This window comes from Rhopalosiphum maidis, chromosome 2, assembly GCF_003676215.2.
Source record: "Rhopalosiphum maidis isolate BTI-1 chromosome 2, ASM367621v3, whole genome shotgun sequence".
NCBI classification, from domain to species: Eukaryota; Metazoa; Arthropoda; class Insecta; order Hemiptera; family Aphididae; genus Rhopalosiphum; species Rhopalosiphum maidis.
In genome coordinates this window covers 32,806,955-32,832,301 of record NC_040878.1, presented here as the reverse complement: position 1 = coordinate 32,832,301, position 25,347 = coordinate 32,806,955, and the positions used below count along the sequence as shown (strand labels likewise).

Below are 25,347 nucleotides of genomic sequence, written 5' to 3'. Positions count from 1 at the left end.
TTTTAACACAAATTATTTTTGAACAAAGCACTTCAATCATTTTTAAATACATTGGAATATACTATATTTGATGCTCCGTTTAATTTATATTAAATGGTGAAAAAACAAATGCTATGGCATTTAAACTGTTAATTTTTAAATGTGTAAAATAACTTACTACCTACAACATATGCATTTTTTTCATTCATTTAATAACATATTATTTTTTTCTTTATTTACCAAATTTTAGTGGGTCATATTAAATAATTGTTATAAGCTTTTCAACAAAAATTGTATACAAAATTCTTGATTAAAATAATATTATAAAGCAAACAAAGAACAAAATCTGTGATATTAGCATATAAAATATAATAACTTGCAAATAACAATACATTTATTATAAAATAATATTATATAAGGGTTATATTAAAAGTTTTGTATTTATATTGAAATATTAATTTTCTTGAAATTATTCAGTTTTTAGCCTTTTTGCATAATTATTAACTAGATATTTATTTAATTTTGTATAAAAATCACTTATTGTATCACCTGAATAATGCTACGTACATTTAAATAATATCTTTTTATATAGGAAAATACATAATTTATATTTATTTTAAATTTATCAAGTACAGTATTTTAATTTTTTTTTATCCAAGCTTAAGAAGGATAGTGTTTTAAAGTTGAATTTACTTAAAAGATAAGTAATACATTTAATTATCTTTACAGAGAACTGTATACTTATATAACTACAACTACAACTATTCCAATCAAAAATTATACAAAAGCCTTAGTCAGTTAAAAAAAATAGTCTTTCCTATTGAGAGTATCAATTCATCATTAATTTTTTTTTCAAATGTAATGTTTAAAATCATTATAATACAAACAATTTAAGTGTTTTTTTTCTGGTTTATATATTATTTAATATTTAAGAAATTAAATATGACAATGTATAGAGTATACACTACTTAATATTCATGCACATATATATATATATATAATGTATGTTTATTTATAAAATATATAGTATTGATAATTTTAACTTAAGAGCTGAGCTACTGATATAATATTACGTACTTTAATATGCTTCCGTTTTTTGAGTAATTTTTCAGTTTTTGAACATATACTCAATACTTATTGGTTGTTGTATAAAAAAAAGTTTTAAATTTGTATAAAGTAAATGCGTTTTTATTCAGAACAGTAAGTTAACTATAATATATCTTATTTACTTTATAAAGTTATTGAAGTTTTGGTTACAATTATTTTTATAAATCTTTAAAAAAAAAAAAAAAATGAAAAATTTTAAACATAACTTATTTAATTCAATTATAAAGGGTATGAAACTATGAACTACAAAATATATCTATATTATATACTATGGTATCAGATATACTTTTAACATATCAATTCAAGTAAATTATAGCTAATACTTACAAATGTACGAAATAATCTAAATGTGTAAAATAAATCTGTCTATTATGTATATTATGTATGTCAGATGTCTAAGGATAGCTATATAATTTATTACTTTGGAAGGAAATACTTGTAAACATTAATTAAATGTACTTTTCCAGTTTTATAAGAGTACTCAATAGTATGTACTATAATGATACTTACACTTACACTTACATTTTTATGTCAAATATTTATTATATTATAAAAAACCACGATTGACTTAAGATTAATTTAAATATTTTGAAATAAATTAATATTTACATCATATAAAGCGTTTTATTATGAATATACCTAAGTCTAAGTTGCATATTCAATTCTCAATATACCCATTTTTCCATAATTTGTTTTAATTGTGTCAATAATTTTTTTTCCGAACAGCCATGATCATAGCTTTGGAAAAATAAACTCATTTTCACAAAAAATTTCTCAAGAATAAAATATTTATTGAACATTACTATTGCCTTGCATATTATATAGGCTATAGGGCGTGTTGAACTTTGAAAATTGCAATGCCGCTAAAGAGATGTACCTAAATGCATTATCTAATTATTCGATTCACAAAAGAAAAAAAGCAAAGAGTGACAATTATTTCGAAAAAAACCTTTTTTTTTCATTATTGTACTTCAAACAATTTTCATTTAATAAGACATATCATTTTATATATAGTTAGACTATATAGTTTTTCACTTCGTCCGTCAAAAGATACATTTTTATTTAATAAAATAATTATTATTTATTTTACTAAAGATATGAAACGTAAAATATTAACTGCAGTGTCTCGAAAAAAGAAACATTAAAATCACATATTTAAAAATTAGAAAAAGTTAAATGAATGTTTTTGTAAGCTAAACGAATATTGATTAGGCATTATAGCTTATTATTTTATTATTACGTTGCATTATACGTCCCACAAATATTATGGTACTGAATCAAAAAGTTTTGATTATATATGATCATTATTATTAATTAAAAAAAGTTTAAATTTCAATATTTTAAATCATAGCTATGATAATACATTACAATAATTTCATTAAAATTTCTTATTTTTTATCAGAATATAAAGGTTTTAAATGTTTACATAAATATGTTGTATTGTAATATTATGTTTACCGAATTTAATAGACTTTATTAACCAAATTCCCAAATAAAAAAAAATAAAAATAAATTACTTTTTTTAATAATTAAAAACTTTATAAGGTTATCAATTTTATATAAATCCCATAGTATAATAATATATTGTTAAGGGTTTTACATAAAATAATATTTTATTAAAGTAATAAAACATAACTATTTACGTACATAACATCACAACTGGAAATTAAAAAAAATCTCTTATATTTTAAAATTATATTAAAATGCTATTATCAAAAAATTCTACATATTAAAATCTTCCATCATCTCATTCAAATATTATTATTATTATTATTATTATTATTATTATAAGAAAATACTTTCTAATAGTACTAGATTGAAATAAATGTGCATAACAGAAATAAAATTCTGTAGAATAAAATTAAAATATGTATCATAATATATCGCTGTCGTAAAAATATTCATATACCTACAACCTAAATAATTTATTCATTTACCTACTGGTACAGATTCATATTGTATGAAATTAATAAACATTGATAGGCTGATTAAATTTACATAGTAACACAGTATCAGTAAACCTACATTACAAAAAATTCAACAGTTCTCTAATATTATATTAGTAATAGAATTGTTCAATATGTGTTTATATTTATTCTCGGTTTGTAAATATTTGTAGGTTTCAATAAATTAAAAAAATAATATTTGATTATTTACAACATAATATTATATTTGATTTATATAATGTACGATATTTTTTTATTGAGGTGTTCGTACGAAAAATAAAAATATACGATGCAATTAAATAAAATAATTATATTTCTTTCGTCCTAAATATACAACTGATAAATACATAATCATCCGACTATAGTACTAAACAAATAGTTACTATTTAAACTCTATAATAATATATACAATAAGTTGTACAATGTACATGAATTACTGTCGTTTGCCTCGAGTTTTAAGGAGATATAATTTACGTACGTGCTTTTTAAGTTTTTTGCTATCGATTACGTAAGTGACTGTCTCGTACTCCGCGAATTCGAAAAATAAAAATTTGAGAAAAAAAAAATCACTGGGTACGATATTCTGCTAAACGAAGTAAGTATACGCTTCATCCATAAATAGTGTATGTAGGTATATTGTTCTGCATGCAATTTCGTCCGTCAACAATTTCACACTTTTGAATTATATCTACGCATGTGTCGGCGTTCAACGAACGGACCTTTCCTATATAATATATTATTATAATATGACCGTGGTCGTTCCCTCGTGATCGTCGTTCGTTTTTATTCACTGGTGTATCGACGTGGTCGATTGCTTTCGCCATTTTTATTTATTTCGAACTCGGATATTATTATAAAGTCGACATATATAGCGGCACCGTAGCTTATGTATTCGAACGATCTCTTCACGGTCTAACTTACTATACAAGCTCGTATATACAAATCATATATTTTGCTACAGGTTCTTTAATAATACGAAATACATACAAAAATAAATGTCAAGATTTCTCGAAAAAAAAAACACTATAATAATTTGTTTATGGAATAATATAATAATAATAATAATATATAGGTAAATCTAAAAAAAAAAACAATTACGTTGTTTCGTTTATACAGCTATGCATGTGTAGCTTTTTTATATGGCAAATACTTTTGTTATTTTACAAAACATTATAAAGATATGCAACTTACATGATGTACGCATTACTCTCATTGTGCATAGTTAGTATTTTCGTATACGAAGTGGCAAATTCAATGTACAGAAATATTATACAAATAGACAATTTTCAAGTTATGTAATAAAACAGCTATTTGAACTATTGCCGTTATGTAAGCCATTATTATTTAATTTTAAATTAAAAGTATGAAATTCACTAATATTTCACAGTTGCTAATTTTTGGGAAAATATTCCAAGTCTGAAATCTGATTAATTCGACAAAAAAGAATAACTAAAAATTAGAATATTATGACTTCACAAATCGACATCTCTGACACCATAATCAGGTTAAGTAGCTATTTAAAAATATTTACGTTAAACTTATTAAATATAATGCAATTTTTGGTATGATCACTCTAGTTGTAAATGCATTGATCATTCACTATAGGTATCGGAAATTATGACAGTTTCTAGTAATGAGCACTTACGCTTTGAGTTTGCTAAGCTCCTTTAACTATGATTTAAATGTCATTGCGACTATGCAATACAATTGTTTGTACATTTATTATAGTACCCATTATTTTTAATTTATTGAAATTATTCTCAGTCTTATAAAATTTTTATAATAATAAAGTCTTACATTCATTTTTTTGTTTTTATACATTTTATTTTTAAATAATTTTTGTATAGATGTATATTAACTATTTCAAACAAATATAAAAAAAGTCTGGTTCAAAATATGTAATTATTATATAATATTTTAAATAAATATATTAATTTTAATTTATGCTATGCAAATGTTACATAAAATATTATAAGTAATTAATTAAAATATTAAAATAAAATTTAGAAGTAATTGAAAGCATAATATACCTAACTAACCTAACTATATTTCATAACCAAATATGTTTTAATTTATTTGAACTAAAACATCTATGTGTTTTTTATATTGTATATATAGACGGTACTAATATGTATTTGTGTCAAAACAAAACTATGAATTTAATTTATAAGTTTTCATGATTTGTAAAACTATGTTTGTTTAGTAATTACTTGTATAGTAGCTCAAAATGCATTATCTATATACGTATACATTTACTTTACACTGAACGTTGAAATAAATATCAGTAATTTATCAACAATTTTACCCACATCTTATCGTTTACCTAAACTGAGAAAATGTATAACTTTGTTATTCATTATTATCTATAGGTTGTTTTTAAATAATATTATATAAATGTATTTGATAAATTAATATACATCTTTAATTTTTAATAATCAATAATAATTAGTACTTACATTACATTTTTTAGTTAAAATATAATATTTTGAAACAAAAATGTTAGTTCATCATAAATTTAATAACTTAATGAAATTGTATTCATGTAATTTTTAACTTAACAGGTTCGCTTGTTTAACAAAATATACATAAATAAGTATAACAAATAAACTTAGAAAAACAATAAGAAATAAAAAAAATAATAGATTAATAGGTACTAAATATATGCTTATCCATATTTACATAAGAATTTTGTCTAACAATTATTTTAGAAATACAACTAGATATAACTTTTCAATCTAACTTGTATTGGTTTTTTTTATAAATATATTTACATATATATACATACATTTAATTTGTATTGTGTAAAATAAATATCAACTTTTTTTTAAAAATTTAACCTTGTGCACTTATTTGTATACCTATAACATTAACTCTATTTAATATATAATATAAAGTTAAGGTTATTTTTTTTTTTAAGAAAATGAATATTTACAATCTGTGTACAATAAAGTAATATAAAAAGTAATATAATAATAATATATTATAAAAAAAGGTACACTCGAAATAAGTCGATCGACACTACATCAAAAGTTCAAAGTGATAAAACAAAATGTTTTCGTTTTATTTTATCATCTATAATTTATACAGACGTATTAATAAGTAAATTTAATGTCAATAAAAACGATCATTTTTGATATTTATAAATATGTTATATATAATTATGGAGTAATTGGTACGTACACATACGTACGTTACAGATAAAAAGCCAATCATTGAAATTTAATTTGAACCCTTAGAAGTTTAATTATTTTTGTTTTTACTTCCTCATACAACTCACACAATCTTAACCGAATGAAAATAGCAAATACGGTTTAATATCCGCAAAAGATATATAATTAGTAGTGCTCTCAGAAATGATTATTTACCTCTACCATGATTTCCGTTGCCTGTGGCACGTACGTTTATATGTGTGAACAGTACCACATGATGATGATGTTTGAAACCATTTAAATAATATAAATTTAAAGGCATTTGGTTTTTCTCAGAATAAATACATTAATTAATCGCGTTATACGATTAATACCAACGCCATATATTGAATACATTTTAGAATAATATTAAGTGATTTAATGCTTTTATGAAAAATTTACCCATATATATATGACACTGGAACCTTTTATTTATTTATTTTTACTGACCCACGACAACCTTAGCCATTGGGTGAAATTGACTGAATATTTAAATTAATAATGAGGTTTTTAATAAGTACATATTATATTAATATTACCATAAATCATAATAGACAATATATTTTCTAACCCAAAAATGTATAAATAAAACCGGTATTTTAATGACACGTTTATTTAATTAAATAACAATATTATACATCAATACAATTCTTTAGTAAAATTTAATGATGATAAAATAATTAATTAAATAGTAACGTATGTGATGCATCATATGCAGATATCATGTTCGTTTGATTGAAATATAAGAAACAATCTAATAATATGTATAATATAATTGTTAAAATCAACATCTATATTTATAAATGTATCATATAACTTTTTATTAATTAACCTTCGTTAAGACAATATTTATATAATCTGATTTCATATTATTAGTACACATACGTAATATCAGGCGGTACCAACAATTGAACATTTTACCAATTACTGTGTACGTTTTCTATTTAAAAAAATTATCCTATAAAATAATTTATTGTCGTTGCTTTTTAGCGCCTAGATGATTACAATTTGACAATATACGTAGTGCATAACTGTCTTTTAAAGGTTAATGACAAAACGAAAACAAACAAAAAACCCCCATTGTCATCATTAGGTCGTGACTAGAAAAGGAAATGATTTATCGCAAAAATAATAATCGCCACAGCACGAATATAAAATAAATAAATTATAATTAGCAATTATCTACTCGAATCGGAAATTAATCGAGCAGATTAATACGCAATAGAATCGATGTTTAATACAAATCTTACACGCGATACGCACACCGGACGACGCAGTGACATCATTACACGGTTAATAATGATTTATCTTATTAATATATTGTGCATCGTATTCATTAGTCCCTATGAACATAGAATAATATGCGGAGTGCGAATGGCCGGGGACTCGATCGATGGAAATAACAATTATTGCGCAACGCAATAAAGTCCTGTGATGTCGATCTGATCTACGTCGTTCCAGACGATCCATCCGTACTGTCGAACCGTTGGTGCGTTACGGAACACAAGATGGAAAAACAAATAAATAAACCGTATACTATACGAAGTAACAACTATTAACTATCGTAAAATATGTAGTCTACCCTCTCCCCCCGTTTAAAATGGTTTTATTACTTATATAGTAACAACGCAGTGGTGTAGCCAGGATTTTTTTTTTCAGGGAGGGCTGATCAATTTTTGTAAAGTTCAATTTAAGATTTTTGTGGCGATTTTCATAGACCATTAAAAATTAAAATAATTTTTAAATTTTCTCGATATTTTAAGGGGGGCTGCAGCCTCCTTAGCCCTCCCCCACTGCAACAACGTCATTATCCCAATGGACTCTCAAGTCGTTTTGAATTCATCTTCTATGTATAATTTAATACGACATACCGTTTGTAACGGATTTTTATTTTTATTTATATAAAATATTATATCATAAAGTTTTAATTGTTAGGCTGTATTAATTTAAATATTGAAAGCTATTGAAACAAATAAATAAATAAATAATCATTCTAAACCATCATAGTTCATAGCGTGTATTATACGTGCATAATATAATATCGTGTCGGTGAGTGCACTTACCTAGTATAATAATGATATCGTAACTCGGCCGAAAGTCTTCCAAAACAAATATAATATTACGTCGTTACGAACTACGAAAGTTCGCGGCCCCAGCGTGGACACCGCGGTCGCACTCGAACGACACACGCGCGCGGCGTTCACTGAATTCGGCGGTGACGGTGGCAATACGCGTCGAGCAACTGGTCGGTTTTTCGGCGCCGTCGGCCACACGATCCCTCCGAGCAGCGCCGCGCCGGAGAGGCCGCCGACACGACGGCGCGGCGTGGGCGTGACGCTTGCGCTTAGCACACACACACACACACGCGCGTATAATTGTATATAAATACATGTGTGTGTGTGTGTATGTGAGTTTTTTTTTAGTTTTTGTTTGCCCCTCACCCCCTTCCGACCGCCGCTGCTCATGGTCGCCCACCTCGACGCGTTCTCTTGTCAACCACCGCCGCACCGACTCCTGCACGCACCACCTACGCCCGCCACCCGACGGCGGCGTAAGAATATCCATTTTGTCTCGTCGGTTAACCGGGTGGTGTATTCTCTTTGCATATCGCCCTGTGTGTGTGTGTCCGTTTTTTGCGTTCTCCTCGGCGGTGCCGCGACACGAGAGAGATGTGGTTTCCGGCGTCGTCGGTCCGGCGCGGGTCCGCGCCGTCAGTGCAGTTATAATATTGCAGGACTACGGGACCGCCGCCTGCGTGCGTAAACGTCACGTCGTAAACACCGGTAATCGGCTTTACGACGACACCGCGATAATAACTCGATACCCACCCACCCACATACCACCTCCCACCCACACACACACACACACACACACACACACACGAGCACGCCTTCTCAGTACGCACGAACGAATCGTCTCGTGAATAATAATAATAATAATAATAATACTTTTATTCGTTTTCCCGTTAGATAGGATTCCGGGAAGCTTCAATAACGAAACGCGGAATCGTATGCAGAACGCTTCCGCTTGTCCGTGTCGCCGTTTTGCTTTATTTTCGTTTCTCGGACCGCATACGTTTCCCCTTCAAATTACTGACGAATGAATTATGGCTTTTTTCGATACTATATTATATTCGGGTGGAATCAACGAAAAAACCAATATCATAATTTTTTTATTCGTTCTGCCGTAGTTTACAACTACTCGCAGGTTTCTGTACGATTTGATATACTTAACAATTTTTTTCTCAATCCGCGATTTCGTTAATATAACGACTAAAAGGTCTTAGAATAATCCATTGTAATTCATAGTTTACGATACTAAATAAAATAAATATGAATAATACCAATTAAAATATATGTATGGTCAAGTACAATATTATTTATCGTTTATTCATATAATTGTCCACCGCAAAATATCTCTAACGTCTTGTACGATTATTTCGATAAATTCGATGGTTGCTCATCTTTCTGCATAATAATCCTAATATTCCGAATAGATTTTTAAAACGACAATGATGGTAGACGACCTCTTCAAAAAATTCCACGGTGACATAATAATGTTATTATTGTGATTTGAATAAACATTGCATTGTGGCAAGGTTATCATCTTCTCTGCAGATATGTAAAAAAAAATATCTGTTTAATAATATATAACTTTTACTTATTGTGTAAATAGATTGAAGAAGTATTTTTTTTCTTGGTAAAAAATAAAGTTTTAAAAAATAAAATACCTATGAGATTTAATAACAGCTGGTTTCTTTATTCCCTTCACATTTTCATTAATCATTACAGTGTCTTAAAAACGAATTCAATTTTATTTTCAACTTTTGAAATATTAACATTTTATACGATTATACCATATGACGTACTGAACACCTATTGTAGATTTCCTAAAGTTGAAAAATAAATAAAGTAAAAAATATTATAAAGAAAATATATTAAATATAAATTTAAAGTAATATCATGACTGTTTATACGTATAACGTTGAATAGTCTTCATACTTCCTCAAAACTATTAATTGTTGTTAAATATATAATTATTATATTACATAAGATAAAGATATATTGCATATTCGTTGCATTAACTTGATATTGTAAATATAAATCACGCAATCGTGTGATCATCATAATATCATTTGTACACGTCATGGGCATATAGTCAAATCAAGCATTTTACTAAATGCACATAGTCAAAGAATTTAATTTTTATAAAATTGTACTATTCGCCTAATCATTTAACTAAATGCCTATTCAAACAAATTATAAAAATGATACATTTTGTATTATTTTAAAAACTTAACTATATTTTATTATTAATCATTCATTGCTCTTCTATATGAAAAAAAAAATATTTATTATTTATTAATTTGTAAAATGCGTAAGTGTATAAAATATTTTTAATTTCGTATCCTTCGGACCTATGGTTTAAAAATTAAATTATAAATAAGTATAGATAATAACTAATTAAGAGTGATAATACGAGTAAAAAAATTCTTAAAAACATTATATTACAGTTACAAATTGTTGTTAAATTTTAGTTATTACTTGTTGTTACATGTTATTGTTTAGTAGCATCTGCTGGAACATTTAACATTATTTTTAATACAAAAAACAGCGATCGTTTAAATTTTTAAAGTACGTGACAAATGATGTTAATATGTGACATTTTTATTATTTGCCTGACTTAAAATAGGTATATTTAAATATTCTGAATAGGTTTAAATGTCTAGGTGGATAGTAATAAAATTGCATAAAAATTAAATTCTTTAACTATTTTCCTAGGCATTTTGTAAAATTCTTGATTTAACTATATACCTATATGATAAATATAAAGGTAGCCAAATTCTCACTGTGTTCATTACATATCAGTTTCTCCTATATGTACAGTGTACATCGTGTATATTTCGTAACTCGTAAGCATAGTACTTGTACTTATCTTGGTAAAAGATAATTTACCTTTCATACTTAATATGTGTTTTAATTATAATGAAATATTACTTATTATTACTGTAAATAATTATGTTATTTATTTTATCTTTTATCAATCAATCCACATTAAAAAATTGTAATAAAATAATAACAATATAAACATTACCTAGTTATTACTATTTACTACAAACACGATTTGTATAACAAAATTAAATCATAAAGTTATATTATGCAATAATTTGATAACATTCGGTATAATTTAAACTTTAAACTCAAAAAAATAGTTCATGTCAATAGAATTCTAAATGATGTATTATTATACACTATATATTATACAGTGTAAAAGTTTCAAAGATTTAGAATTATTCAAATGTTGTGTTTAAAACTACACTATCAACGTAACACATCTTTTTTTCTTCGCTAACTTCGAATGTCGCCATGACCTTAACGTAATAATTCGCTGTTATCGTTGATAAATCATTGGACATAAATAATCACGATTTTCTATTCAATTTAGTAAATTACGCGACACTGACAAATAAAATATTTTTATCTGCCTATATCTATGCAAATATTAGTAACTTCAGTATATTATAATTTATAATATAATGCTAATACTATATTTTGTTTGCATTTCTAAGATTGTACCATTAGTATTACATTATCTTTTCAAATGTCCAATGATAGTAATGTTAGTATATTATCAAACGACCAATCGAGAATAAAACTATATCAATTTATATATTTATATCTATTATAATCCCATCGGAATACGTATAATATACATAACATAAAGTTACAGCTTTTATTTAAAACGTTATTGGAATTGTTGTTGGTTCTAGATTTTTCTTAGAGACCGATTTTTCGATTCTCAATTATTTTTTCTTTTTTATTTCCATATTATAATAATATTCTTTGTATGTATTTTATTCCTGTCACTTGATAGTTTTCCGGTACAATAGTTTCTATGTTTCGTGATGAAGTACGATCGAACACAGTTGTTATGGTGTTGATACTTTTTGAACAATATGATTGAGGGTGCTTAGCCTTTTTATTTTCGTGTTATGTTGCCAAACTTTTTGTTATTTCCATTCGGGTGATTAAATACTATATATATTTTTATGGTTAAATTTTCACTGAAAGCTTTTGACAATATATGTCGTTATAAATATATTTTAATTCAACCTTAAGCTAAAACTCCATTAATATTAACTAGCAAAGTATCATCAAAATAACGTTAAATAATGTTATTTAAATTTGAAATTAAAAGGTTATGTGAGTTAAAGATAATAATTATTAAAATTATTTAATTGTTAAATTAGTAAGTAATTGTTCAATATCCTACAAATAGTATTCAACAACTTAATATGAATAAGCGTTTTAGGTAAGTAGGTACCTATTTCTGTCTACCGATATTTCATACCAAAACATTAAATCGTTTCCTTTGATTTGGTGTTAATATACACATAAAGTTTACCCACGTTTAAGAACGGTTAACTTGTGTTTTATATTTCCTCATAGTGAATCATAATACATGATCTATGGTTGGTGATCGTCAAAAATTAAAGTCAACTCAGTAGGTACTTACTTAGACTTTTAAAAATTTTTGAAAATAATATTTAAATTTAATCCTATTAAATCAATTCACAGATCTTTTTGCACCTACAATTTTTGAAAGAAAATATATTTGATTTTTATAAAAATAAGTACCACTTTAGGACTTTAGGTATGTTGCACACCTCGTTACATATTTAGTTTTCCGTTGAAACATATCTTCAGAAATTCTGTACTAACCACTCTACAAAAGTGTAAAGTTGATAAACAGTGAAGCTAAGCTGGATTCTTGTTACTAATTGAGCTGGTAATTGTTTATTTTATAAAAATTTCAGTTGAAGTATGCATACATTAATAGACTCTGAACAGTTTTTCGTCATGTCACGTTAAAATAATTTAATTTTTTTTTTTTTTTAACAATTAACTAGCATTGTATTACCAGTTATCAAGTGGCTGTATATTATATCATAAAATATTTAATAACGCCCATAAAAAATGTGTAAGATATTTTTTAAACTTTTGTAAGCAGTATTAATATATTATGCAGAAATATTAAAAGTAACACACATAATAAATAAAATAATAAATACTAATAACACATAAAAACATTTAATATGGTAATATAAAATCAATATTAGAAAAAACTAAAATTATTTTACCCATTTTATCAATTGATTCTAAAAATGCATGTAATAATTTTTATGAATAAAATAGCAAGTACAATGATTATTTAAGATCGTTTAGATTAATTATTATTAACATAGGCATTAGCTAAAAAAAAAACAAAAATAAATAATTTAAATCAAGAAAAATATAGTTTTATACTAATAAGTAAAAGTATATGAATTAGGACAGCTGATGATTAATTCCATACAAACGTTTTTATCATTTTTGTCACAGTTATAATTTTAATTTCAAACAAATAAAATCATATTAAATGTAAAATTGTAACTAGATCATCCTAAATATTTAAAATAAAAACTTTTTCCTTCATAATATTACACTGCATACACATTTTAAAAATTGCATATAACTTAATATCTGATAAAATAACTTTTTAAAAGTTCTAATGAAAAATTCTTTAATTTTCTATTATGTATATTATGATATATGATACCAGTATCCACATAAGAATATAAGTAGATCTTTGAAAATATCAAAAGTCAATAATGTTTTAATATATTTCAATATAAATTAAACTGTTTAATATGGCCATATAATTGAAACACTACAAATACTAAGTAAATTATTATAATATTTGTTGATTGAACAAAATATTTGTTAGAAATTTAATATTTCATTCGAACAATTTAGACTAATATTTCGCGGCTAAATATTTTATAATTTCTCCGTAAAGCAGGTACCTAAACACGGTTTGCCAATTCAAAGAGGTAAACGGCTGCCGCGAACACGTACAGTTAAAATAAACGACCGTATATAAATTCAAACCTCGTTTTGGCGAAATGTGAGAATGGCAAGAAAAAATATGTGCATGTAGGCAGTTAGTACATTCTGGAACAATTCTAATCTCTTCCAAAACCTCCGTGGTATAAGCCCAATACGATTGCTTACAGTTGAAATTTTCTTTTAAATCCAAACATTTATATAATTATAATCTATTGACTAGTTCCCTTGAGTTTTTTTTTACGTACAATTTATATAAATAACTATTTTATTAAATTTTATTAAAATATATTATAATGAAAAACAGAATCATATATAACATAGGTATAAGGTAATTAAGTGATTGGATTACTATATAGAACAAAACTGTTTTGATAGGTATAATAAAATTGTCTAAAACGAAATATTTTGATATTGCTCTTTGGGGACCTTTAATAATTCCTGAAAATATTGAGCCATTAATATTTGTTTAATATTTACCACAAACTTTAAATGTTATTGCTTATGAGTAAGCAAGCATAATTAAATATATTTAATAATAATGTATTATTGTCCTATTCCAAACCAAACTCAATGTTAATAAATTGCATTTCACAGCTTTAGAGATAATAAGGGTATCTTTTAAGCCGGTTAATGCAATTGTTATTAAGGGATGTAAAGACTTTATGTACATAAATAATAATGTTAAATAGTACATTTTACCAACTTTTATTGTAAAGATTAAATATTTTTTTTTTTTTAATCAACCCATGAAAATGTCTTTGATAAGTGGTAACTATGTACAAACTTATAAAACTTAAAAAATTAATAATTTTAAGTCAAGTTTTTTCGTTTCGTTTAATTAGTAACATATTATATTAGTATACAAAGTTTAAATAAAAACGTTATTTTTTCTAATACCTACTTGAATAAATCAATTGTAAAATTATTAAGTCAAAAATAAATGTTGGTAATAATAATATTCATTGAATATTGAAATAAGATATATTATGTGTATCATAATTCATAAGCATAAATTATTGTTTATTTTAATAATTTGTTTTGTTTATTTATTTTATTTTAACTTCGAATTTATAATGTACATAAATTATAAACGTAAAAACTTTAAATTCATAAAATTAAACTAATATTAAATTATATACTTTATTAAAATGAAAATGATTTTTGTATTTCTAAGTAAGCCATTGACTTGAATACTGGATATTAACTTAGATTTATATAATTTATTAATCTAACTCTAAAATCAGAAAATATCATAACTCATAATGGGTCACTGCACTAATCAAAAATATGTTAGTTTTACTCTTATATACATAATTGTACATCTAAGTATAAGTTATAGTAAAAAATATAAACAATAAAAAAAAAATGAATTGAAATAAAATTGTCTTTATTTTTAACTTGATACTTACTAACCTTTAGGCTTGAGTAAATTTTAAATACTGATATTCTTTATTGATTTATTATTATTTACTAACTTTTGATATAAATTTATTCGCTAAATACTAAGCATTGATTCATATTTTAATTTAATTTTCGTTTTTTTTTTTTTTTAATATTAAATTTCAATATTTTCTTTAAAATTTTTTTTTAAATTATGTATATTGTATAATATGGTATCTTAAAACTTTTAAAATGTTTCAAAGGATTTTATATTATATCAATAAATTATTATATTTCTTGATAAATCAATGGATTTAATATAAATTTAAGATAAATTACCAGTCATTTTATATATATATATATATATATATATAATTATTTATAGGTATTGATATTTAATAATAAAAACTTTGAATTACGTGTGAATTCTTTGAAGTAGTTATAATATATAGGTAGGTACTCTCAAAATTATATAGGATACCTTAATGTATTATGTATGGTGTATACCTTAGGAAAACTGTATCATATCTTTTTACAAACAACTTTTATACCTATCAAACACAAACGCAATTATCAAAGTAGATATTTTAAAGCAATGTACACAAAGGAAAGTTTTTCATCATTTTGTGTAAAGTAATGTTGCGAAAAATATTATAAAATACAAAATAATAATCATAATAATGAATATATTATTATATTGAATAGTATGTAATGAATATATTATATTTAAACAATAATGATATATTTTATAGACAGACAATCGTTTAAGTTTATTAGAGCAACAATTGGATAATATATAAGCATTTACACAGAATATTATAAATACCGTAATATAATAATATACTACATCGTGTGTAGCATCTGTTTATTTTCAATATAACCAAATGACAAAAAATAAAACACGGAGATTATTCAGCACAATGTCTATATTACCGTATACTCGGATCCCTTTGGGATAATTATTGTTACTACGCGGTGTCAGCGCATCCACTACGCTTGAATCAGTCACAGCCGATGTAATCATTATAAAAGCATTAAGTGCATAGCCGTATAACCGTATAGGTACAACGAATAATCGCGATCGCGGATGAATTTCCTGCACGTCGTATAATCTCATTTGCAAGTGTCGGGAAAAGGCGAATGACTATTATTATTGTTTCCCTTTATGAAGTAACGTCAAAAATAATAATATTATGAACATTATATAATGTCCAGTTTCCGCGTATCCTGGACAGCGTGAACACGTACGCCTACGCACCGGTTGATCGATCGGCAGCTGTTAACTGGAAACTATGATTACACGCGCGGTATAGGGCCACCAAAACTCGGTCGATTACGATACCTGTGCCTCGTACGGCTCACGCGCGGGCAATTGCAGTGGCACGAAAATCACTGGAATTGATCAAATATACTACCAGAACCCAAAAATATTATTATTATTTATTATAGCCAGTATAGAAATGTATACGTACGCGATTACGATTATACATACTCATATGTATATGATTATAAAACCTACACTGGACCAAATCATTATATTATTATAACCATTTACCATTCGTGTTAGACGATTGCGTTAAGTTTTTATCAGGCTGTCCTCTAGCGTTGATAATCTACACCGAAAAACAATATAATTGTATTAACGTCCCGCAAATGTGATGCGTGATCGACTTTTAAAATGCTATTACAAAAACGATTTTGAAGTAGTCTCCATTCATATTCAATGGTACATTGGTACAAGGATCTGTAAATTCTAAATGACTAAAATCCTTACAGTACCTACCTACTGCGTCTTCGGTACATCAACAGGTACTACACGGCTACATCGAGTTCTACAGCAACTAGGTGATCTCTGTACAATTACCCCGGGCAAATAGCCGATATTTTCTTCCACGCGTTGGCCATATAAATTGTAAACATACAATACGAGATAGTAAGCTGTGAGGTCGGGGGATCCCTGATTCTATTTGTGTTATCTACGTGCATTTATTGATCATTTCGTACGAATTAATAAATATAATTTAAAAATATTTGTTTTAAAAACGATAAGATTTGTTACCTGTAGATTTAAAAATAGTAATAATTTAACGTTTTCAACTGAAATTAAGATTAGAGAGCTATGTTATTTTAATATTATATTTGATTTTCCGTTGTACATAACAGACAATAATTGATATAATATCTACATTAAAATCATCGGGTAAAGCTTTTTTTTTTAATACAATTTTGCCTATTAATTGTATAACTTACAATGGTTTATTGTTATATGAGTATATATTTTAAACCATTTTTGTAAATAATAATTCTAATAAATTATTATACTTAAAAAAATTGCAGTTATAACATTTATTACTATACTTTATACTTTGTAAAAACTGTCAAAGTTATTATTTTTCCAATTGGATAAGTATAAAATATTTCAATACAATCTTTTTTTTTTATTTGAGAAAATATAGTCGTATAAAATCATAGCTTTATTGTTTTATATATTTTTTAATAAATACAATAACGTCTATACCGTTCTTTTCTTGTAAATCTATTTTAATTGTAATTAATTTAACTGCCGCACATTTATGAATTTAAGAACTAAAGAAACTGTACAGAACTATACTTGGTTGGTATTAAATATTTAACAAAACAATAAACAGATAAAAAAAAAATGTACTGGGTATAAATGAATTCTTATTTTTATATAATTTAAACGGTTTTAATATACTTTAATTAAAAATATTCAATTTGTATTTATATATTTAAATCTTCACTTATTATACTAATTGAGATAATAATAAAATAATTTGTTTGTAAGCCATTTGGATTTTGCTAAGGTTTTTTTTTAAATAAAACCTCACTGAAAAATCTCACCAAATCCTCAACTGAAAGCAATGATGTGACAAAAGTTTACATCTACAACTCTCGAGTATCATCGTACCAAACAGCATTACGTACATACTCATACATACACAATACACACAAAGCTACATACCCTCGCATACTTGTCAAGACCTTGATGTGAATATGTGATGACAATATACGTCAGTTAAGTATATATGGCAATGCATCTGTAGGATACAATTTGTTTCTATATTAAGTACATAAACATGTAAAAAAATGTTAAACGAATACCTACTTGAATAACGTAGAAAAATTATAATAATCGTACAAACGTATGCGGAAAAATTCTTATTGATCTACAGTCTAAGAATTCACATTTATTTTACAAAACAATTTTAAATAATTTAACTAAAAAATAATTTATAAATATTCAATAATAATAAGGTGTTTGCCTGCGGTCTATATTATCAAAATAGTTATAGCGACTCTAATTTTATTTTATAAGTTAATCATAAACTTGTTTATAGTAAAATTTAAATCACTTTATTTCAAATACATTTGTTTTTTATAAATTTAAAAGATTAATTTGTCAGTTCAGAACATGAAAGAAGTTGGTAAATATAGTTTTTAAATATATAAACTGACAATATTTGTATTTTCTACCTGTTCTTCTTCAAAAAAAAAACATAGTTAAAAATTGAAACTTTTTGAATGAAATTAAAAGTTAAAAATTATATAAATATTGAATAATATGGTTTATATTTTACTTTGAGAAATTATTACTTCTTTTGTACATTATTATAACCTAATTTAAATATTTTTTGTTGAACAGTTCTTTGCTTATAATTTAACTAGAAAATATACACACCTACACAAGTTTTACATCAATATTTGATTTACCTGAATCATGCTAGAATTTATAAATAAAATGACTATCTACCATTTTAATTATTAAATCGTAATTAAATTTACTCTCATTTTCGTTTTAAATTAAAAATTATTATTGAAGATAAAAAGTTTTATTTAAGTTTCTGAACTATTCTACATTTTTATATTACTACTTTATTATTATATTAGTAATAAATAAATTGTGTGAGAAATTTTACAGTAGGAATTTTAAGTTATAAACTATACAAATATGACTCTTAGGTCTAGTTAATTATTATTTGATATATAATAGTTTTTAATGTAATTATATTACCACCTAAATTATTCGTAAATATATATTTCAAATCAAATTAGTAATACACGTATTAAATTAGAATATATCATGTAATATTTATTTATATCAATTTATACGTGAAAATTATTCTTAAATGATTATATTGAAGTGAATGAAAAATGAAATAAGAAGTTCTAAAAATAACCTAAATTGTTTATATACTATCATACTCTATCAATAATCTTTTTTCATTTCATACTTCTCTACTACATACGTAGATCAAACGTTAAAAAAATATTTTTGTAAGATTTTATACGCTTTGATAATTGTAAAATAAAAATATTGTAAGCATGATAATTAATATATAAGAATGAAGTACAATTTGAACGATTTTTAAACAATTTATACATATATCTAAATAAACGTATGCTATTATATTATTATATAATTGTATACATAATAGATAAAGTATGTATGATTTAAACTACAAATATTGTATATTATATTTCAATATAATACGTATACAGTTTAAATAAATATAATATCTTATGCAAGCCGAACATTTAAAATTTGAAATTTTAAGTACTCTCAAAGAAATAATGATAAATCTGTTGAAAATTTAAAGTTTTAATTTTCTAGATGTGTATATTATCTATTATTTCTTTCTTTCTATGTTTTGCTATACGAGCCTCTCGATAAAAAATTCTTAACTTAAATATTCACTGTTTTTCTATGATAAGTTTGACTCAAGTTCAAGGGATGGTAATTTTATCGGCTATAAAGTTTCACTGTAATAATAGACACCATATCAAAATTTAAATTACATAAACTTTATTCCAGTTTGTTATCTGTGTCTCTGTAATATATATATATATATATATATATCCTGTATTCACAAAACTTTAAATATTTAGATCAAATATACTATACATTATTAAAATATTATGTAATACTTTATACTATATTTTTTGTTGATATACGCTTCAGTAAAGATGCATTAGAATCATAAATACTATAAAACACGTCATATTCTAATAACGGCTCCGTTAAATTTAATTTAAATTTAGATATGACTGGAGCTGATGTAGTCATGCTGATCTTCTCATGTCGGTGATACAGTCTGGTAGGTACTCAAGTAACCAACTGTTTTCATTCATTCGTTTTTGCTTCTAACTAATTATTTTCTTTTATGCATATAATATATTATATGTATCATACATATCAATAGTTAATAGCGTAAAATCAATCTAAAAGTTTTAAAAATGTCATTATATATGGTGTATACTATGAAATATAATAATATACATAAAAGTTTCAAAACCCATCTAAAATATTTTTGAATGACAACAAAATAAATGAAATCGTTATTCTTTGTATAAATACTGAATTTCGTCCAAATTTAAAATTCAAATGCTTAGAAAAAATAATCAGGCTGTAGTTTTAATATTTTTAAATTGAACAAAAAAAAAATTATCAAAATTTAAAAAAAAAATCAAATTTGTGAAATGACTAATATAAATTTAGTATTTACTTCATAAAGCGTCAAAATATTTTTAAAATGTAAAATGCATAAAAAAATGATATATTTTAAACATTATGGAAAATTTCATGTAGATATAGCCATTAGGTATTTTAGTTATACAAAAAAAACAAAACCGATTTTGTCATATTATTCTGATTTTATATGAAAGTGTACTTGTTTTTCTTTATTTATATTTAAAAAAATACTAGATATTTTTAATTTTAATTTCTTAAGATAATAATTTTGTATCAGTTATACATCGAAATTATTTTTTCTACTTAACATTGTGTATGTATATTATATACACATACGTTATTGTAAAATCAATACATATAACTTCGCTCACGTAAAAATCATTGGCAAATAAAATATTTTTAAATTAAGTGTACACATGGTACTTGAAAATATTATTATTAATAATGAATTTCGGTACCAAACGATCGTATAAAATAATATGACGTAATTGACCTAATATCGATACAATAACACGAGATATTATAGACGATAATTATATCTGTAGGATATTTATACTATAACTTTCATTAAATAGTAAATTCTTAATCTCATAAAATGATTGTATTTTTGTTAAGCCAGTAACAAGCCAGTCGTAAAAACAAACGGACGCAGCAGTATAAACGTGTTTTGAAGTTTTGCATCTTTCGGATTTTAAAAATGTCATTTAATAATTTCAGAAAGAAAAAAATGTTTCAATACTTTGTAATGATTAAACTCAGTATTTATAAATGAATTTTCTACAATATCGCTCGTTAGATTGCAAGCACAAACAAACAAACTGGTGGAAGGGGAGTCGGCGTCTGCTATATGGCACCTGTTGGGTCACAGTATCGATCCATAACCTGAAGGTCCCTTACCACTCCTCCGGAAATAGCTCTCCCTTAAGACTAGGTTTTACCTTCCAATAGCATTATAGTTGGATGAGATGAGTTCGAAAAAACTAATAATTTAATATTATGGTGAATAAACTTTATTGTATATAGTCACATCGTGTTTATCGTGTTTAAAATATATACTTTAGAGAAGAATATAATAAATATTTACTTATTCTATACTAATATATTACGTTCTATGTATTTTTAAATAATTTACATTAAAGTGATCGAACATGAATCATAGTAGTATAATATTATAACTTATAATTTTTTTTTTTTACTATTGTTCTTAGGAAAATTATTTTAATAAAAATATTACTTGTTTTTAGTAACCGCAACAACAATATTCAAAAATATTATTTTAAAATATATTTATTAGAAAAAAAAACAAATATTTAATTGCTATAAGTTAGAAATATATAAATACATTAAGCTAAGTTATGTATGAAATGTATTTATATAGAACCAGCTCATTGCATACTACATAATACATTAAAGAACTTTGTAATTTGGTTAGCCTAACCGAAAATAAATTATAAATAATTATAGTTGATTAGTTAAAATTAATTTAAACCCTGTAACGAGATGGATTAAAACTATTAAATAAAATTCATAATTATTAATTTCACAGTGATGACACGTTTTCCCTGTATAAATATTTTCTAAGACTCAAAACCTTGAAATAAATGAGTAATTTTATTTAAGTAAGATTAATTTTATTTTGGTTAAATATTTTTTTATTATCTACCAGTCAGTTTAACTGGATATTTGATTGTAGTAAAGGTACGGTTAATATCGTCGTATTATCGTAAGTGTATAAATAATATACAATGAGTGGGATTAATAATTCTACTATACACTGTCGTCTGACGTTTACTCATTATAACAACACTAATTACAATAATTATTATACAGTAAAGCGTCATGGAAATAGAACAGTATAGAATAGTATCCACAAATATCGTACTTACCAAAATCCATCATCAACATTGAAATCTTACGTGAATTACGTGTGCTAAAGTCAGTCACTAAAACTCGTCTACTGGGATAGACTAGAATATAATTTTTGCAGGAAAATGAAACTCTAGATTATTTAATAATATCGTGAAATAATTATTTATCCAACTATAATATTATAACCTTGCTAAAACTTAGCTTATCTTGTAGTTGTGTAATAATTTAATGTCATTAAGCACTACAATAACTAATAATAACTCAATTATCAACGAGTAAAAGTAAACAGATTAAAATACTATTCTAAAGACTAAAATAGATATCTTGGACGATTTACACCACACAGCAACTTTCCTCAATACTCAAACTATCGATTAATCCATTCAATAAATTCTTTTCTACTTTTTCAAACTGTCATAAATAATCTAATTGTGTAACATATATTTAATAGATAAGTTTATTGTAAAATTATTTTTATTTCGTAACTCAAGGTGAACTAATTTGTTTGGTTTTATGTACAAATCATTTTTTGCACTACGTTTAGCGACACTTCTGATGATTTTTCTTATCGTTGTTCGATTATTATACTCCTAATGATTATGAATTCTGTTTAATTTACTAACAATAACACTTACAAAATATTTTTTTATCAGCACATCTAAAATATTGTTTTCTTCCCCGCGTTTCAAAATTATTTGAAATTTCTACTTCTATATTAAAAAGTTTACTGACATACGTTTACACTGGTCGTATTTCAAACACACTGTAGTCTCCACTGTACTGAACCATAACTACTAAATACTAATACTGCACTAAAATTAGGTAGATACAGAAAATCTAAAATGATAATACATTGAACAATTGTAAGAATATACTGCTATCGAATATTTGATGATTTGTACTTCATTCTGTGACGATTTACACATATGTGTTGTTGTGCACACAAGAGTCATCCGTTTTCAGGTTAACGACGGATTTCACTGTGCAAAAACGAGTCGTCGATTTTCAGGTAAAAAATTTGAATGTGCGCAAGCGAGTTACAGTTATATAAGAAAATATAAATCTCTCAACATTTGATTATATATCGACAAGACCTATCGTGACCATTATATTGTATTATTATGCACACGTTATACACCGCCAACTGACTTACCCGACCGGCGACCACATAGGTCTGTTGGAGTGCGGTACGGCTTATGCGATAAACACGACCCGTACCGTTGGCTGACCGATTGACCTGTTTTGTGTCAAAGATACAGACTGCATAAGTTTTTGGGTTTTCTCGTCGCATATTATACCGAGTCAACTTCGTCTTCGTTTTCCGTTTTTTCAAAAACCATATTATTTGTTAACGAGGAATGCTAATTGTTTATCATTGATAACGGAAACATCGCAAGTCCTTTTTGCGTGTATAATATTATATAATATTTATAAAAAAGACCTGCGGGGTTTTCTGTCGCCGTGACGTTAGTGTTTGTTATTTCCTTTTAAATAAACCACAAATCATTACAACCAGACCGTATCTGGATATTGTCTAGGAACTCTCCGCCACCTACATAATCCCTGCGTTCATATAATATAATTGACGACATATTTTATAATGGGCTTAAACATTGTTATTAAATTTAAAAATATTGACAATATTTTTCCAAGCTATAATTTATTTAACATAATATATTATAATATTATACATGTTGTAGGAATATTATTTTAATGCGTGCAATAATCAAGACTTATGATAATATTATAGATGGAACTGGAAACGCCAGGTCAGTAATCATAAAATCGACTAAGATATATCATATGACACACTAACATCGAATAATCATTAAAATAAGCTACAAACGTCTTCATCGCATTACTCAACAAGTGTAGTTATCTCCAAAAGTTTCCCCTTAAAATTATGTACAATCGTAAATTGTATAATTGTTGTCTTTCGTTCATTTGGTATTTAAGTCACTTGGCCGTTGCTATTAGAACTATTGTGAATAACAAATGCAAAATGGGAGGTAGAAGGTGTAACAAGTTAGTAAAACATTTATTTATAAAAAAAAAAAAAACTTAGAAGATCGAGCACTCATATTGTAGTATTACACGGCATACAATTAGTTTAAACTAATTAACTGTAGGTATAGCGATATATTCTAATATTCTATATTCCATTAATTTGTGGACCCATGTGAGGAAAAAATTTAATAAAAAACTCTTGAAATCGTATTTCGCATATTATCAATGCGGTTGTTTCACGCGGACAAAAGCAAAAGACGTGCGTAAACTCTCAAGACTTGAAAATGCGAGGCGTCGAATAGGATACGGTGATGGAGGCGGTGACTATCTCGACGACGTAGTCCGTGATCGCGCCCGAAAACTGTGGGTGAAATAAATTTAAAACAACAATACACGTCCACAGCTCCTCACCCGTTTAATATGTTGGGCCACCTTTTTTATTTCATTTTTTTTTTTTTACGAGCCACCGGCGGCGAGTAATCTACATACAT

The 25,347-nt window shown here is 25.6% G+C and overlaps 1 protein-coding gene across 2 annotated transcripts in view; it reads right to left on the bottom strand.

Annotated features, from left to right (window-relative positions):
• LOC113555060 overlaps positions 1–25,347 on the bottom strand; it is a 179,478-nt gene that overhangs the window by 103,337 nt on the left and 50,794 nt on the right. Inside the window, exon 1 of one of the 2 annotated variants that reach the window (XM_026959364.1) lies at positions 8,284–8,446. The exons of the other annotated variant lie outside the window; for it this stretch is intronic. The gene's annotated coding sequence lies outside the window, so the exon portion shown is untranslated. Of the gene's footprint in view, positions 1–8,283; positions 8,447–25,347 lie in introns of those variants that run through there. 2 annotated transcript variants of the gene reach the window in all.